We start from the raw sequence: 18,507 nt of genomic DNA, 5'->3' as shown, positions 1-18,507 counted from the left end.
AGGGAACCCTAGTCTCCCAGTCGCACTGTCACCAGGAAAATAGACTCTTCAGGCCAACTGCCCGCTGTGGCAGCTAAGACAGGCTGGGTCACAGGGCTATGGCCAAGGGTCTGAGCATGCACGGTTGCCATGGTGCCTCTCCAGGGCTTCCAAATGCTTCGTTAGGGGCTCTCTTAATCAAATAGCATGTTTGGTGGAAATGCCTGTGCTGTGGCAGACCCAGGAAAGGGCAAGCCGCCTGTGTGATGGGTCACGCACGAGGGGTAGGCAGCCATGGAGGCCTGAAAGCTGACCCCCTCCTGATGGTCCACTGACCTGGCCAAGAGGGAGACAGAGCTGTACGAAGGTTGAGTGATGAAAGACAGATCAATCAATAGAAGAAATGAACCGAGGAGAGCAAGAAAACCAGAATAACTGCTGTCACCACAGTTCACTAGGTTGGAAGGCAATTTGTTTGGTACTTCAGCTCAGACTGCTCAGAGCAATACGATGGTGAGTGGTAGAACTGCTCTCAGTAGTGGCTGGTCACAGTTTTCTAGGGAGACAGACAACCCAAAAGGAACCTTAGGTCCTCTCTTATTTTTTTCTCCAAGGGAAGAAATCCTATTGCTTACCTTATGCTAAAAGTTGGCGTGTCTGGCAGAAATAGCTTTCTCATTTATCTCCTTCCCAGAGCTTTTGACGCGGGGCTCCAGGCAAGAGAGGAAACATAAGGTCAGTGGAGGTCTGTCGGTGGCATCTGCCTGCTCTTCACCCAAAGGAAACCTGGGCCTTGAAACAAAGTGGAAAAAGCTTTGGATCCAGTCAGGGGTCGACTTGGGTGTTGGGTGACCCTGGCTAAGGCACCTAAACACTTGCTGTTTATTTTAGAACCTGTCAGAATTGGTGATGCCATCCCTGTCTGAGCCAGGTCATACTCTCATTCTTTCTATGGCAATGTGATTGATAGAAAGCTAGGACTCTGAGATACAGACAGCAAAGAGTTTCCATCTCATAGATCCTCTGAAAGGCAACTCCTATAAAATCCATACATTATGTGGTTGCAACTTCCTCTGTCTGAATGTGAGATTCTACACTTGACCAAAATGCCATAGAGCCCTCTCAGTTGGTTTGTCTCTGGGAGCAAAGGCTATATCTCTGCTACCTTTTCTGGGGACAAAGGATCCTGACTTATTTCTAGCTCTTTCTTCAGGGCAGAAATTCTGGTTTAAAGGTGATATCTAATCACAATGCTCTTCTCGTATGTGGAACACAGTGAGACACACTCCTCCCTAGTCTTAACTAGAAATGTTTTTCAACAAGCAAGCATAATTTCTAAACAAAGAGGGAAAATTAACTGGAAATCTGCCGCATTACATGTACTTTTCCTTGTTACAGATATGCAGTACATGTCTTGGAAAGGAATGTATCCATCATTATATAGCTGCTTAAGAAAAAGACCATTGTTATATTCATCCTTTCTGCCGCCAATGATAAAGAAAAATCTCCAACACCAAAAAAGACTCCCCCCCCGTTCCCCTCACCCCCGCCAAGGTTTCTCAAAATAGTGCAAAAGCTTCTCTACCCATCAAATGTAGCACCAACTTGGTCTGTGTTTGCATTCCAGAGACAGGGCATGACCGGTAAAAATATATCCTTGTGATGAAAAGAATTCTTTTTCTCACAGACATGAGATGTGTGTTGACTGAGAAAAGACAGGGTTCTTGCTTAGGTTTGGGGGTGAGAAGAAAGAAGGCTGGGAATAAAAGACCCAACATTTTCGTCTTGCCAAAAGTAAAGCTTTTGATTTTACCGAAGTGAGAAAAAGTGCACCGAAGAAGGGAAAATGGCCTACAGAGCTCCTGTGAAATTGAACCGGCAGGGAACAGGGCAGTGGAGTGGGGTGTGAGTGAGCTTCTCAGTGTCCCCTCAACATCACCCCATCCCTGCCTGGTAGTTCACAGAGTCTCCTTGAAGCTGACTCCACTGGCCACAGCCAAGCGGTTAAGGCACTTACTTAGGGTCATACTCTGACCCAGAGACAGTGGTCCTTGTTCAGCCTGGTTTGCACCATAGATGGTTATTCCAGGAAAGACTAGTTTGGGACCCATATTAAAAGCAGTTCTGGAGACAGCAGTATGCAATGTTGTCCCCATGTCCTGGAAGCGTTCCTAGTGGCTGTGCAAGGACCCTGCAGGCCAGTGTAGGCTGCTACATATAACCAGTGACCTAGAAGAAGGCCGAAAAGATCTGAGCATCAGCCTGCAGATGCTGCTGTCGAGCAGGAGAGACAGCGAGGTGGTCGAATGCAGGAAAAACCAACAACAGAAGCACTCATCACCCCGACAAATCTGATAAGATGAAATTCAGTAGGCACAAATATGAGGTCTGCATGTGAGCTCAAGTGCAAGCAGAATCCCTGAGAAAGGAAATCAAAAGTTTACCTTTTCTTCCACACCTTGATTAGAGTAGATTTATGCAGACTCTGGGGGCTGAGAGAAACATAGAAATGATCTAGCCCAACCAGTCGCCATACCGATAAGGACACAGGGGCCCAGAGAGACTGTGACCTAATTAAGATTTGCAATTCAGCCCTCCCCAACTCTGACGGAAGTGGTGCCATTGTAGACGCACGTGTTTGGTGCCATGTCTGGAGTCAGCATAAAGTAGTGGGGAACGGTACAAGCTTTGGCTCCAGTTCTGTTTGTCACTCACTCACTCACTCACATGCTGTGAAACGTACACAAGCTATTTAACCTGTCTCCTCATCTGAAAATGGAATAAAAGGTCGGCGACAGCTCACAGCAAGTTTTCAGTAAATATTAGATATTATTTGCATGCTGTGTTTAGAACTTTCTGGAACTCTTCACGTAAATGAACATAGATATAAGTTTAGAAATATACATATTTCACAAGCTATTTAATGTGTCCTCATTTGAGAATGGGGTGTAAAGTCAGTGTGTGTGTGTGTGTGTGTGTGTGTACACATGTGCAGTTTAAAATGTATATACAACTGTAGGATGACAAGGACAAAGGACCTGACTCTGAAAATAGTTTATTTGAAAAAGTCTGCAGGTTTTAGCTGAGTACAAATCCAACAGGACCCAAGGATGTGACTGGGATGCTAAACCGGTTAATGACACTCCAGGCTCCATTAGAATTACCAAGAGAGGAAATAGCCCCAATGTTTTTTGGGTTAATCAGACCATGTTTAGACCATTGGTCCTAACTGCAAATCACAGTGGCTGTCACCAAGCTGACATCCAGGATGCTAGGGAATCTGGAAACGCTGTCCTATGAGGAAAAACTGAGGCAATGGGGAATACTTAGCCAAGAGAGTGCTTGGTGCAAAGGGTGGGATATAATGTAGCATCTAACGTCTATCACAAGGATGACAATGATTCAAACAATAAAACCAGTAAAACAGAAGGAAGTGAAAGGGATAAATATTTCACCTCAATTCAAGGATAAAATTTCTAGCAATTGGAGGTATTTACAAAGATGTGGTTTTCCATGCTGCACAGGGAGTTTCTCAGCACAGCGTGTCTGAGCAGTAACGAGCTGTTGTAAAATGGTTCCTGCCTTTAGGAGTTGGAAACAATAACATTTATGGTTATTAGCTCTAATTCTTACAATCACTCCATAAAGTAAAGCATATTGTCTTCATTTTACGGCTGAGAACACTGAGGCTCAAAGAAGTTACGTGGCAAGCCCAAGGTCATACAGATATTATTTAGATGAACCAAGATTCAAATCCATATCTGATTCTAAATCGTACGTTCACTCCATTATGCGATGCTGCTGACCTTCCAGTTCATTTCCCCCCATTTCCACCTGTCCACCCTATTTCCACCTGGTTGGTCAAAATGAAATGCAGAGTAGCAAATTCCCTCATTGCTTTATCTATCACTAATTAAAGTTGCTTAAATTTTTTGGAAAGAACTCATAGGACTCCTAGAAAGGAAAATGCAAATAGAGAAATATTCATAAGAGTCAAATATCTTGAACATAAATACAATGGCAAGGTCTTAAATAGAAGACAAAATACATTCCCTAAAAACCAAAGTGAATATAGGTCCAGACTGGCAATGGCCTTCACCGGGTGAAATGAACCTACCCTCTGTCTCTTTGCGTAGTTACCGTTCAGGCACCAGCTGTCGACTGCATGGGGCTCTAAGTCCTGAGAGAAGATGCCAGGACTTGTGTCATGTCACAGAGCTCACCAGGAAGAACACATTAAGAGAAACTTCCAGGTCTTTATAAGATGTGAGAGCAGAAGGTTCTCAGTGATCACAGTCTCCTTATTTTACAGGTGAAGAAACTGAGGACCAGAGAGGTAGAGTGACACTTCCCAGGGTCCAGAGTAAGTTGCTAACAGAATCTGGAACTAGAACCATGGCCTTTGCACTATGCCAGTGGGAGCTATCTTAACGTTGTAGAGGCCAGGTCCCGCCCTAGCATTAATGAACTTATATGGACATTTTTAATGCTCCACAGAAAAATCTGCTGTGCAAATATGATTAAATGACTGCATTATGAATGTTTTTATCTATATTTTTTATCAATTTTCTTTACATTTCTTTTTATGTTTGTGTAGCATCTTTATTAAAATATAATTCACATACTATACAATTTACTCATTAAGGAGGGCTTTTAGTATAGTCAGTTGTTCAATCATGACCACAATCAATTTTTAATATTTTCATCATCGTAAACCGTATACCTATGGTCAGACACTCTCCATTTTCCCCCAACCCTCCAGCCCCAGGCAACCACTAATCTACTCTTTTTGTTTCTATGGATTTGCCTATTCTGGATATTTTATCTAAATGTAATTATACAAAATACGTGGTCTTCAATATATAGCTGAGAAAATTGAGGCTCAAAGAGGTTATTTGGCAAGCCCAAGGTCATACACCTAATTATTAGATGAACAAGCATTCAAATTCAGATCTGATTCTAAACTGTGATTACATGGATATATTCAATCATATGGATTCACCATCTTTTGTTTATCTTTTCATCAGTTGATGGACATCTGGGTTGTTCCCACTCTTTGGCTATTATAAATAATGTTGCTATGAACATTCATGTACAATTTTTTGTGTAGACATATGTTTTCATTTCTCTTAAATATATACCCACGAGTAAAACTGTTAGGTCATATGGTAACCCTATGTTTAACTTTTTGAGGAACTGCCAAACTGTTTTCCAATTCAACCAACTACACTGATTACTCACTATATGCCAGCAACTGCGCTGAACCATTTACATGGATTATCTATCTAGTACTCACACTATGAATAGATATTATTATTTTACCCATTTACACATTAGAAGCTAAGTAACTTGAGCAAGATGTCACACCTAGTAGTTTAAAGATTTAGAATTCAGACATAGGCAGGCTGACTCTAGACCCGTCACCCTAAATCATGACATTATACCATATCCTTGAAGCACCAAACTTTGTGGAAGTGCTACATCCTAGGAGAAAAGGACAGCGGACAGCCAGGTCTTGTTTTGGAAATCGTGGACAAGAGAATGTAAAAGGGGCAGGTGCTGGGGAACCTCTTCCTCATTCCTCCTCCACTTCCTCCATTCTTTTTCCAGACACTGTAGGCCTCTTATTGGTCTCCAGGTCCCAAGTAGTGTGTGCTGTCAACTTTTACAGCCCATACATATTTTAGTTAGGCTTGTTTTTATTGTGAAGAACAGAGACCTATACAAAATTGATCTGTTAAAGGGTCTGCTACTCTTAGGGTATAGTTGGCACATAAGGGGAAAGAGCAATCATATGGGAACTTAAGAGTAAACTCTGTGGTGTAGCTAGGTATCACAGGAATTAGAGGTGGAAGTCGTCAGGTCCTGAGGCAGCTGAAGACCTGGTTTTTCTCCAGCTCTCCCTCTGGAGCATCATGGCTTCTGTCTCTCCTCTTTGCTCCATTCATTACTACCCGCCTCCCCCTGATCCTTCGTGGTTTTAGCTCCCTCTCTTGCTTACACATTGCTATGGCCTTGGTACCCCCGATGGCTCATTGCCCTACCTCATCTTCTTAGTTCAGATTATTGAGAAAGAGAGTCTATGAAGTCCAACTGCTCTTCCTAAGTCATATCACACCAGAGTCACTGACAGCCTGCAAACTGGAGGCCTTAAGCCATGTGCCCACCCTGCCTGGTCAACCGTAGCCAGGCATACAGGTATGAAGCATATGGGCCAGTGAAGCAGGTGTCCTTAGGGGTACCATGGGGTAGAAGTCATCCTGAGGAACGGCCCTCCCAGCATAGCATATCCAGCCCCACACACTCACCCCATGCACAAAGACTACATTTTACCCACCATGATGTTCCCCTCAGGCTGAAGCATAATTTGGGTGAAAGACTTAAACCGCTACCCTGTGAGTGTCTAAGGATCCCTAACCTATATACCTTCTGGGTTACGGCCATAATCTCTAGGTAACCTGAGTCCTACTGCTACATGGATTACATACAGCCCACCCTAACTCTAGTCCACCACTGACTCATTTGGGTTCTCGCTTTAATGCTAGTTCCTATCCTGTGTGTAAATCTGCATGGGGCTTGTATTAGTTTCTGTTGCTGCTGTAAAATTATCCCAAACTGAATGACTTTAAACAATATAACTGATTACCTTACATTTCTGTGGGTTATAAGTCTAATACAGTTCTCACTGGGTCAAAATCAAGGTGTCAGCCAGGCTGTGCTCCTTTCTGGAAGCTCCAGGGGCGAATCCGTTTCCTTGCCCCTTCCAGCTTCCAGAGGCTGCCTGCAGTCCTTGGTTTGGATCCCTCTTTCTCTATCTTCAAAGTGAGTAAAAGAAGTTGATTCTCTCTTCTCATATCACTCTGACCTTCTCTTCTGCCATCCTCCTCCACTTTTAAGGACCACTGTGATCACACTGGGCCCACTAGGATAATTCATAATGCTTCCCAATTTTAAGGTCAGCTAAATAGCAACCTTAGTTTGATCAACCTTAATTCTCCTTTGCCATATAATGTGACATATTCACAGGTTCCTGGGATTAGAATGTGCACATCTTTGGGGGAGGGGAGCATATTCTGCCGAATGTAGAGATCAATTAACACTGAATGAGATTCTACTGTATAATGCCGGGGCCTTATGGTGCCCCAGAGGAGGTAAAAATTGAGTGGCAAGATTACAGACCTCTAGGTAATACAAATCTTTACAAATACAACATGCATGCACCTGCTTATGTACACACACACACATCCCCAAGATCCAGAATCAGGGTTTCAGGATATAAGTTATCTGGAGCACACGGAGGGGAGAAAAAGACCAGCTTTAAGGAGACTGTTTTACCTGGATTCCATGACCTGGAACTTGGTGACTTTAAAGAAGCAATTACCGTAGAGCAATTTTGATGGTAGTAAAAATGGGACAGAGATAAGGACTGAAAAGAAGGCAAGAAAAACAAGGTCTGGGGAGCACCACTTTCAGTCCAGAATTTTACCAAAGGAAAGAAAGAAAAAAATGGACTGTAGCAAGAGTCTGTTACCCTGTTTGTTCCTTGTTGACCTTACCAAGATCATGACCCTACAACATATTAAACTTGGAACCGGGGATACTAGTGGATGATAGGTTTACTGGAGCCTAAGCAGGGCAGGAAAGAGGACCAGCTGCCTGACTGCACAGTGGCTCTCCCACGCATCCAGGGTATTTGATGCTCACCTTTGCAGAAAGGACCTAAGTTGCTGCGGGTATCAGGGTCCCAGCCGCTCAAAAGGGTCACGGAAAAGAGGTTAAAGAAGGGATTATTAACAGAGGGGTGGGTAGGGGTAAGAGGACTGAGAAGCATGGAGAAGCACCAAGGGATATAGAAGGAAGTCATTAAACCCTAAGCTTGTAAGGGCAAGGGGAGGGAGCTGTTGCTGAAACCCAGCAAGAGCTACAGTTGCGGATTTGCTGCGTAGCCAGTCTGGGCACAGAGGGGGAGAATAAATACTTTTACCTCTTTCCCTTACCATCCTCTGATCTGCTACTGGTGCCTCCCACTGGCTGATCTAGTCAGAAGCCAGAGGTCAAGAACACCCAGCTGATGCGGTCTACAGAAGACAGCTTTGGGGGCAAAGAATGGGAGGGAAGGGTGGAGCAAACAAAATATCCACCCCCTACCCACCTCTGGTTTACTCCTATTTCCAGTAATTCTAGAAATAACTGGATACAGTGAAGCTCTTTGCAGGCATGGCAACCACAAAGTTTCCATCACTGTAAAGAACCTGGGTCTCTGACAGTAATAGAAGGAAGCTCTGAGAGAAAAGGGAGAAAGAAAAACAACAGAAGGAGAAAAGGTAGAGTTGGGAGGTAGTGGAGAAACAGAGTGGAGGAAGCTCTTTGCTGTCAAACTATCAGGCTAAGCCTTGAACCTTTGTGTAAAAACTGGAGCATGGAGCTGTTTACCTAACACCTTGAGCACCTTCAACAGCCCCACATCTGTTGTTATTTTGGATGAGCTTGGGGAGCCATCTCTGCTACTCCTGGGCCCATTCTTGGTTATATTAAAGCACTTTTTAATTGCTGCATTTTCTGAGGCAGAGAAACCCTAATCTGAATGCAGCTTAAAAACCAACAGCAATCAGCAGAGATCCATCAATTAGCATTTGGCATTAAGCAATGCAGAACATTTTCCAAGGCTCCAAGGGCCTCTCCACACCTGAACATTCTACAAGGTTCATTCTCTCCTGTTTGAATAATATTTGGAGTGCTTGACTCACAGTCTTGACTGACAGAGTGTTTCTCTCAGCTGCCAAAAGAATAACCAATTTTCTATTGTAGCTCTTTTCTAATGCAAACAGCAACAGCTCCAACAAAGCTCTTTATTCTGATACATTTTTTAAAAGGAAAAAGTATCTGCTTCGAACCACTAATTATAATTTATTATAACAATACTTCCCAGGAAGCAGAGTTCTTGCTATAATTAACTGCTGAGGAGTAGGATGAAACAACTATTTATTTAGTTTCAAGCTACTTGTTCAGAATTTGTCACCCCTTGAAACTTAACTCACAATCAGAGCTAAATTCAAAATGTTATGGAAGCACTGTCAACTTCAGGTTGAATAATTCTTAGTAATTTTCTTTTTCTTAATTTTCTTTAGGTTATGCATTTTCATTAATTGAGGGAAAGGTTTTATCTTAAAAATGTTAATATATTTATGCCTTTTCCATGATTTGGAAACATATGATGGTTGGGATCACAGATAGCTTCCAAATGCTGGCCACTCCTGCTGGGCTGTGAGAATTTTGAACTGTGTGGCTTTATTGGTATTATTTCAATCAAATATTATAATGAAGAGAGACCTCTTTTTTGTTGTTTTATTCCATTGTCACTGAACTGAGGCTTGTACTGATCCTCAATTTTCTTATCTATAAAGTGGAGATGATAATATGGAGCCTAAGTAGTTGTAAAGATTGAGTATAATCTTAGCATTTGGCATAGGACTGGGCATATAGTAAGCAGTTCTTACTTTTATTCTTTGCCAGCCAAGAAAGGCAACATGGCAATTACTGAAGTGGGTGAGAAAGTATTTTTGCTATGACTGGTCTCTGAGTCCATGATGGGAATTGCCTGCAAATGAACAGCAGAGCAGAACAGTCTCTAAGCAAGCCAGACTTCTGAAATCCTCAATTCTTAATTCACAACACAGTCGCCAGAACTAAATGGTTTTAAATTATTTGACTCTCAAGTGGCTGGGGTGACAAATACTTCTTTCCATTACTTTCTTATCTAGCTGCTCTGGCTTTCAGATCATTTAGCAAAATGGACTGAGATTTTCCTCTTCAATATGAAGTAGGAAATTTGGCTCTTTGGCTCCTGGCTTTTTCTGGTATATAAATTCATGAGACTATTTATAAAGTTCAGAGAATTCCTGGCAAGAAAGTTACTTTATAATGATATATTTCACCTATAGTTATTGAGATGTCACTTCTGGTAGCTCAGAAAGTTGTCATAGAGAGTCTGAATTTAATGACATCTAACAATATTAGAACGAGAGCACACAAACATTTCTGATTCATTGCATTCTTTGAAGAATGGAAATAGTTTACTATTTGTGATGATAAAAGCAATATGTGATTATCATAAAACATTAAAAACAAGAAAAGCATTGTGCGGTAAAGAATTAGCTCAGCAGGCTTGGGCTGCTTAAACCTGCACATTTGCAAGATCTTCAGGACTTGCCCTAGGTCCAGGCCTTGGAGATGACCTCTGATCAGGCCTTTGGAGTATCCTGTCTGATAAGTGCCTTTATATGCCTGGGACACACCAGATAGCTTATACTAACAATGGGATTTACGGTGAACAACTATTTTTGCATGACTAAAGCTTTGGGCCATACTGCATCAGTTTGAACTCTGGAATGTAGGGTCTGCACATCTATGTGATTGACACATGGACACCAAGGCTCGGTGAACTTCCCCAGTTATTAAGCTTCCCTGATTGACAACACTTCACACATATTGTCACACATTGTTGCTGGAAGAATTAACTGCTGTCTGTGTGACTCTACTACGTGAGGACAACTGGAAGCTTGTCCTGTTTTTTTCCTAGTCTCTGTCTTATGTGCCTTTTCCCTTTGCTGATATTAATATGTATTCTTTTGCTGTAATAATCTGTAACTGAGTATAATAGTTTTTTCCTGAGTCCTGTGAGTCCTACTAGTGAATCACTGAACATAATGGATGGTCTTAGGAATGCTCAATGCGAACATAAATAAATAATAAAACAAAGATTATTCATTGTCCTACTTCTAAAGATGTTTTCTTTAAATATATATATATACACACAGAGACTTTTTTCTATATACTTCAACAATTTTGTTAATGTAAAATTAATATTATAGACTGTGTTTAGTAACCTTTTCTCAGTTAATATATAATGAACATATTTCCTATGCTTTTAAATATAAACATATTTTTTATACAGCATTCTGTTGGACAGAAATTATATTTATTTAATCAACCATCTACTGATAAACATTTGGGTTGTTTCCCTTTCTTTTGGTATTATAAACCATGCTGTAATAAACATCCTTGTAGATAAGCTTGCGAAGAGATTATCCCATTATTTGCGATACAGGGACCTGTGATACGAAGATTTAAGAATCATAGTAACAATCACAGTCTTAAAGTGATTAATAAGATGTGTCAAAATAGATAAAGTTTCAGACCTCTACCCAGAACATTTTTGATATCGAATATGATTGAGATTGGGCTAAAGTCTGAAGAAATCCTTATCCAATAAATATATGAAAATCTGTGTCTCCACCATTTTTTGACTATATCCACATTGTGGGCTAGTAAAGTCCAAAAATATGTATTCTTCAGTGGTCCTAAAGACTTAGCCTACAATTTTCCGCTGAGATTATAATCCATTTTTCAAAAATTAGTTAACTATTCAAAAAAAAGAAACTTAGCCTATAACCAAGCAACTACATGTTCAAAAGTATCTGCCAGTAATTTAACTGCCTGACAGAACAAAACTTAATCTTTAGATTAGGACAGCATAGCTCTGGGCCTCTACAATATATTATTTACAATGTCCAGTAGTCAGAAAAATTACTAGAAAATGTGATCCACGAATAACTTAGATATTCAAAGTACCAGGCAAGGGTTTCTAGAATAACTATTATAAATACATTAAAGAATTTAGAAGAAAATATGTAAAATGGCTGTACAAATGAGGGAATTTCTAAAGAGAAAATTCTTAAAAAGAACCAAATAATTCTTTATAAAATCAAAAATATAATATCTAAAAAAAATTCACTTGTGACTTTAACTGAATACTGGATACAGAAGAAGAAATAATCAGTAGAATTTAAAAAAATAGTCAGCAGAAAGTATCCAAAATGCACCACATAGAGAAATAACAATAACAACAGTAACAGTAATAATAAGCAAAAACATCTGAAATTTGTGGGGCATTATCAGTCTAACATATATGTATTGTGTTGCAGAAGAAAAAGAATGGGGAAGAGATATTTTTAGAGAGAGTAAATGAAATTATTTCAACATTGATAAAAAATGTTGGTCTATAAATCCAAGAATCTAAATGAACCCCAAGTAGAATGAATACAAAGGAAACCATACCTACACACGATAGTCCCACTTCAGAAAACTGAAGAGAAAGGAAAAAAAATATTAAAATCAGCCAGAGCAGAGAAGGGGACACTTTACATTCAAAGGAACAATATCAATAATGACCGACTTTTCATCAGAAACTATGGAAACCCCAAGACAGTGGAATACTATTTTGAAAGCACTAAAAGAAAATATTAGTCAACTCAGAATTCTATACTCAGTGAAAATACTCTTCAAAAATGAAGACAAAGTAGAGGAGTCTTTAGACAAATAAAAATAGAATTCATTACCAATAGAACCACACTGCAAAAATAATAAAAAATAATAAAAATGATAATAAAAAAGTGCTAAAGAGAAATGATCCTAAAGATCTAAATCTATAGGAAGATGTAGATTCCTGGAAATGGTAAAGATGTGGGTAAACCTAACAGACTATTTAAAATATATCTCTTTAAGAAAAAATTGAAGAGAAACTTATTCTAAAATGTATATGGAAGGGTAAAGAGCCTTGAATAGCCATAACAGCTTTGAAAAAGAGGGAAAAAGTAGGAGGAATTGTTCTACCCAATTTTAGGACTTGTTAGCTACAGAAATCAAAACAGTGTGGTATTGGTGAAAGAATAGACACTCTGATCAATGAAACAGAACAGAGAATCTAGAAATAGACCCACACAAAAATGCCCAACCAGTTTTTGACAAAAGTTCCCAAGTGATTCAATGGAGGAAGGATAGTCTAGTCAGTAAATGATGCTGGAGCAATTGGCAAAAACAAAACAAAAACAAAAACCTAAGCCTTAATCTCATACCTTATATAAAAAAATATTTTTAATGAAGGAATCATAGACTTAAATGTAAAATGGTAAGACTTTTAGAAAAAAAAAACAGAAGATAAAATCTTTGAAACCTAAGGCTAAGTTCAAAATCATTAGTCATTAGCTATGACATCAAAATTATGATTCCTAAAAGAACATATTGATAAATTCAATTTCAGCAAAATAAAAAAACTTTTTTGCTTTGTGAAAGACCATAAGAGGATGAAAACAGAAGCTACAGACTGGGAGAAAATATTTACAAACTATATATCTGACAAAGGACTTGTATGTAGAACATAAAAGAACTCACAAACTCAACAGCAAAAAAAAAGCAAGCAATCCAATTAGATTCATTAAGACATTTTACCGAATAGAATATATGGATGGCAAACAAACATAAGAAAAGTTGTTCAACATCATTAGCTATAAGATGCAAATTAAAACCACAATAAAATATCTTTATAAATCTATTAAAATGACTAAAATAAAAAAATAATAACAAATACTAGTGAGAATGTAGAGCAATTGAATCTCTCATACATTGCTGATGGAGATGTAAAATGGGACAACCAATCTGGAAAATAATTTGGCAATTTCTTATAAGACTAAATATATATTTAATTGTGCCTCAGCACTCACATGGCTGGGCATTTATCCCAGATAAATGAAAACTTATGATCACACAAAAACCTGTATGTGAATGTTCACAGCAGTTTTATTCACAATAGCCAGAATATGGAAACAGACCAAATGTCCTTCAGTGGGTGAATGGATAAACAAACTGTGGTACAATGGAGTGGAATATTACTCAGCCATAAAAGAGCAAACTACTGATGCATGATATATATTGCATGAATCTCTGGAGCATTATTCTGAATGAAGAAAGCCAATCCAAAAATATTACATACTGTATGACTCCATTTACATAACATTCTCAAAATGGCAGAATTATAGAGATGGTGAACAAATTAATGGTTGCCAGAAGACAAGAATTTGTGTGCGGGGTGGAGGTGTGTGACAATAAAGGGTAGCACAGGGGAGTTCCTTGGTATTGATGGGCCAGTTTCATATACTGATTGTGTAGTTACATAAATCTATAATACAGTAAAATTGCATAGCACTACATGCACACACACACACTCTCATCTGTGGAAACTGATGAAATCTGAATAAGGCACAGTTAACAGTATTGTACTAATATTAATTTCCTGGCTTTGGTATTGTATTCTAGTTAGGAAAGATGCTACCACTGAGGAAAGATGGGTGAGGGATACGCAGGATCCCCTGAAATAATTTTGCAACTTCCTGTGTGTTCATAATTATTTCAAAAGCAAAATATTTTGAAAAAACTATCGACTGTTTAAAGCAAAAGCAATAACAATGTACAGAGCAGTTTATAACGAATATAGAAGTAAATTATACAACAAAATAACACAAGCAAGAAATGGAATTAAATACAGGTGTTAGATTCTTATATTGTTTGTGTAATGGTCTAATATTAATTTAAGACTGATTGTTATCTTAAGGATGCATAGTAAAACCCCTTGAGCAGCCATCAAATATCCAAGTAGTATAGCTAAAAGGAAAATAAAAGAAATAAAGTGAAATACTAAAAAGTACTTGATTAGTCGAAGAGAAAGCATGAAACAAGGAACAAAGAACAGAGGGGACAAATAGAAATAGGAATAAAGTGATTCAACCCAACTATATCGGTAATTATGATCATAGTAAATAGACTAGACACTCCAATAAAAATAAATTGTCATTTGGGGTTTTAAAGAAAGATCCAACTATATGTTATTTATAAGGGGTACACATTAAATATAAGGACATATTTGGAAGTAAAAGGGTTGAAAGAGATATGCTACACAAACACTAATCATAACAAAACTGGTATGGTTACATAAATAAGAGAGAAAGTAGACTTTAAGACAAGAATTATCACCAGTGAAAGAGGAATATTTCATAATGATAAAAGGATCAGTTCAATAGGACATGACAATCCTAAACATATGCACCTAATAACATGCCTTCACATACAAATATAGAAATCAAATATTGATAGAGCCAAACAAATCCTTTATCTTACTTGGATATTTTAACACTCTTCTCTCAGTAAGTCTAGAAAAAGCAAACAAAGACATTAGTAAAGAATGGAAAATTTGAACAACACTATCCACCAAGTTTACTTAATTGACATTTGTGGAACACTCCACCCAATGACAGCAGAATACACATTCTTTTCAAGTGCACATGGAGTATTGACTAATACAGATCATATATCGGGCTATTAAACAAGTCAATACATTTTTTAAATTGCAACCATACAGAATATGGTCTCTAAACACAATGGAATTAAACTAAAAATCAATTTTTTTAAAAAAACAAAAGAAGTCTCCATCCTTATGTCAGCAGAGTCTCCATGCCTCAGATAATCTAAATAAGATTGTTTCACTCATTCTCTACTCTGTGGAAATCTGATATCCTCTCCTGTATTAGTTGGGGTTCTCCAGAGAAAAAGAACCAACAGGAGATTAAATATATAGAGCTATTGACTGATTTATTTTAAGGAATTGGCTCATACGATTATGGAGGTTTGGTAAATCTAAAATCTGCAAGGTCGGTGGCACACTGAAGACTCAGTTGCAGTTCATGTCAAAGTGGCCCACTGGTGGAATTCTTTCTTGCTCAGGAGAAGTCAGTCTTTGTTCTATCAAGGCCTTCAAGTAATAGCTGAGGCCTACTCCCACTATGGAGGGCAGTCTGCTTTACCCAAAGTCTATCCACTTAAATGTTAACCTCATCCAGAGAGACACTTTCACAGTACCATCTAGAATAATGTTTGACCAAATATCTGGGCACTACAGCCCAGCCAAGGTGACAAATAAAAGTAACCATCACACCTCCCAACCAGGATTTCTCCTAAATTAGTTCACTTTATGAATCATCAGGCTACCTCACATATGCTGTTAATGAGAAATTTGGACCCTTCCATCAAGTTCCACCAAAACCAAGAAACCAACAGAATCCTGTTCACAAGGTCTTTGTGGGCATAACAGACTTTAGTGAACGTCGTGCGAGACAGGATGAGTTCTTCATCAGCAACACAAACAACTTCAAACTGTGCAATAAAACCCCTGCCATTTTGACCCACTCACTTCCATCCCCTTCCTTTTCTGTTCTCCCCTACCCCAAATTATTGTTCATTTCTAATAAAAAGGAATCTAGATGTTTCTAGTGATTCCTTGATGTTTACCAAACAACACCTCCAGGATCTCATTTTCTATCCTGAGGTATTTTCCTAAGACAACTGCCTAAGAAGCATTCCAGTACCAGCTGTAGGCCATCCCTTCATCTGAAGCCTCTCAACACCTGGTTCTCCCATTAATTTCGGTTTAAATTTTGATTTAATTCTCATTTTATTCTACTCCCCTCCAAATCATCCAAAAAAAAAAAAAAAAGGAAAAACGTGAAATGGATTACATTTAAAAACCAGTAAATTCCTTCTAAAAGAAGAGGCTCTGTGAACGCTCTGAGGCTGGTGATAAGTGAGGGAATAAATGGATGCTTTCTACTTAGGACTCGGTCAGGTGTGGAAGAGTCAGGTGGTCCTGGGGCCGAAGGTTGATCCAGATCTCTCTGAAAGACGCCGCCCTATAGCAGACACCTTGCAAATGTGACCCACAGATCCCAGCTGTGAGGGCAGGAGTCACTCACTGGGCCCTGTGTCCCCAGCTACCGCCCTAGTACTGTGACTGGAGGAATGGTGAAGGAACCTTGCCTTTGACTCCTCCCACCTCCAGTTTTAGGGTCCTCTGTTAGAGCTTCTTCCCTGTTGAAATTCGCATAATTTCATTTCCCTCTTGAGTCCCTGTCATGCTGGACAGTAACGCAACCAATAAAATCAAGCGGATGCCCGTGGTGTTTAATCTACGCCCATGAAGAAAATACATTGTAAAAGAGCATACCTAAAAATGGCGTGCTTGTCCCAAACGCAGGTCTAAGTGGACTTTCCCACCAATGGGAGAGATGTTTGGCGAGCAACTGCCTTCATTGCTGCCCTTCAAGCCTAGTTCACCTGAACTGGCGGGGAGAGGGGCTCGGAGCGGATGGAGCGCGTCCTGAAAGCCGAACTAGGGCTGAGGCGAAGCTCTGCACCCAGACTGCTCGCGCGCCAAGAAGGGCCTGGGCGGCGGGCTCCCCAGGGCCCCTCTCCCGGCACCGCACCCACCTCGCGCCTGAGTCAGGCCTTCCTTCCATCTCTGTACCGTCTTCACCGAGTCCCGGGGCGGCGGGGTGGGCTCTGCTGCGGACCTGCGTCCCTCCGGCTGCAACACAAGACACGAGGGGTCGGAGCAGCGCCCGGGTCCCGTGTTGTAGCCCGAGGTCTCACACCGTGTCTTGGTGAGCCTGGCCGGCGGGGTGGGGAGCCTGCCCTGCGTCCTCTTCCAGGTGGGCCGCCCGGTTCGGCCTGGAGAATCCAACATGCTGAGCATCAAGACTAGAAAGCTGTAAAACAACAGGGGCTGGCTTTGGGATTGAGCGCTGGGACTGGGGCGGTGCCCAGGAAAAACCAGTGGTTTCGGTGACCGGCAGCCTGGGGCCTCGAGCACAGAGCCCTGCGCAGGGCAGCGTGCGGCCACGTGCCCCCGGTGCTGGCGAGAGCATATGCACACAAATATTTAGGGGTCCACACGCCTTTTCCTTCAAATAGTGAATTATGGCTGTTTACAAGCCACTAATTATAGTTTATTACAATAATAGGTCCTAGGAAATGAGTTCTTACTCAAATACTATGATGAGAATTTTATAAATGCCAGACTAGGACAATGAATTGCCCTGAATTATAATGAATATCTGCACTTTGGGAGTGAGGCAGTAAACACATTATTGCTATCCATTTCCAACGGGCCTATGGAGGATTTATTGCTTATTTATGGCTGATTTTTATTCAAAAACTCCTATATATCATTTTTCTATGGATTCTTTTTGGTGAGTCAGTTCTGGTTTATTCTTATAAAATTAGGTAGGTTCGGAATAAAAAAAAAAAATTTCTCCTATAGAATCCCTCTGGGCTAAGTTCTTTGCAGAGATCATGTGCTTCAGAACTGACTTCTAGTGCCCGTCTTTCAAGAAGGCAGAAGACTTAGCATATATTTGACATTAAGTCGAAGTGTAGAAATTAAACATCACATGGTTTTGTACCAAGGAAAGAATTCCACAGATTCACCAAGTAGGAGGAAGAGGGATAACAATACAGGCGTACCTTGGAGATGCTGTGGGTTCGGTTCCCAACCACCACAATAAAGCCAGTTGTAATCTTTTTGCTGGTTGAAGGTCTTGCCTTCAATTTGTAAAAAGGCAACACCTGTGAACCACAATAAAGCAAAGTGCAATAAAATGAGGTACACCTGTATCATGCCCACATTTGTAGAGGAATTTTAAATTGAACAGTTTTGAAAGGAAAAAATTCCTCCTTCTGCCTAAAAGATCAAAAAGATTTACGAGAGTTCTTCACAGATGACCTGGAGACTCACCATTAATATCTGAGTGTATACCATGCCTTGGAGGCACACATTCCCCCAAAAGTTATTTTGTTTCCCAAACT

Source organism: Pteropus medius, unplaced genomic scaffold, assembly GCF_902729225.1.
Source record: "Pteropus medius unplaced genomic scaffold, Ma_sr-lr_union100, whole genome shotgun sequence".
In the NCBI taxonomy this organism is placed as follows: Eukaryota; Metazoa; Chordata; class Mammalia; order Chiroptera; family Pteropodidae; genus Pteropus; species Pteropus medius.
This window is presented reverse-complemented; position numbering follows the sequence as displayed.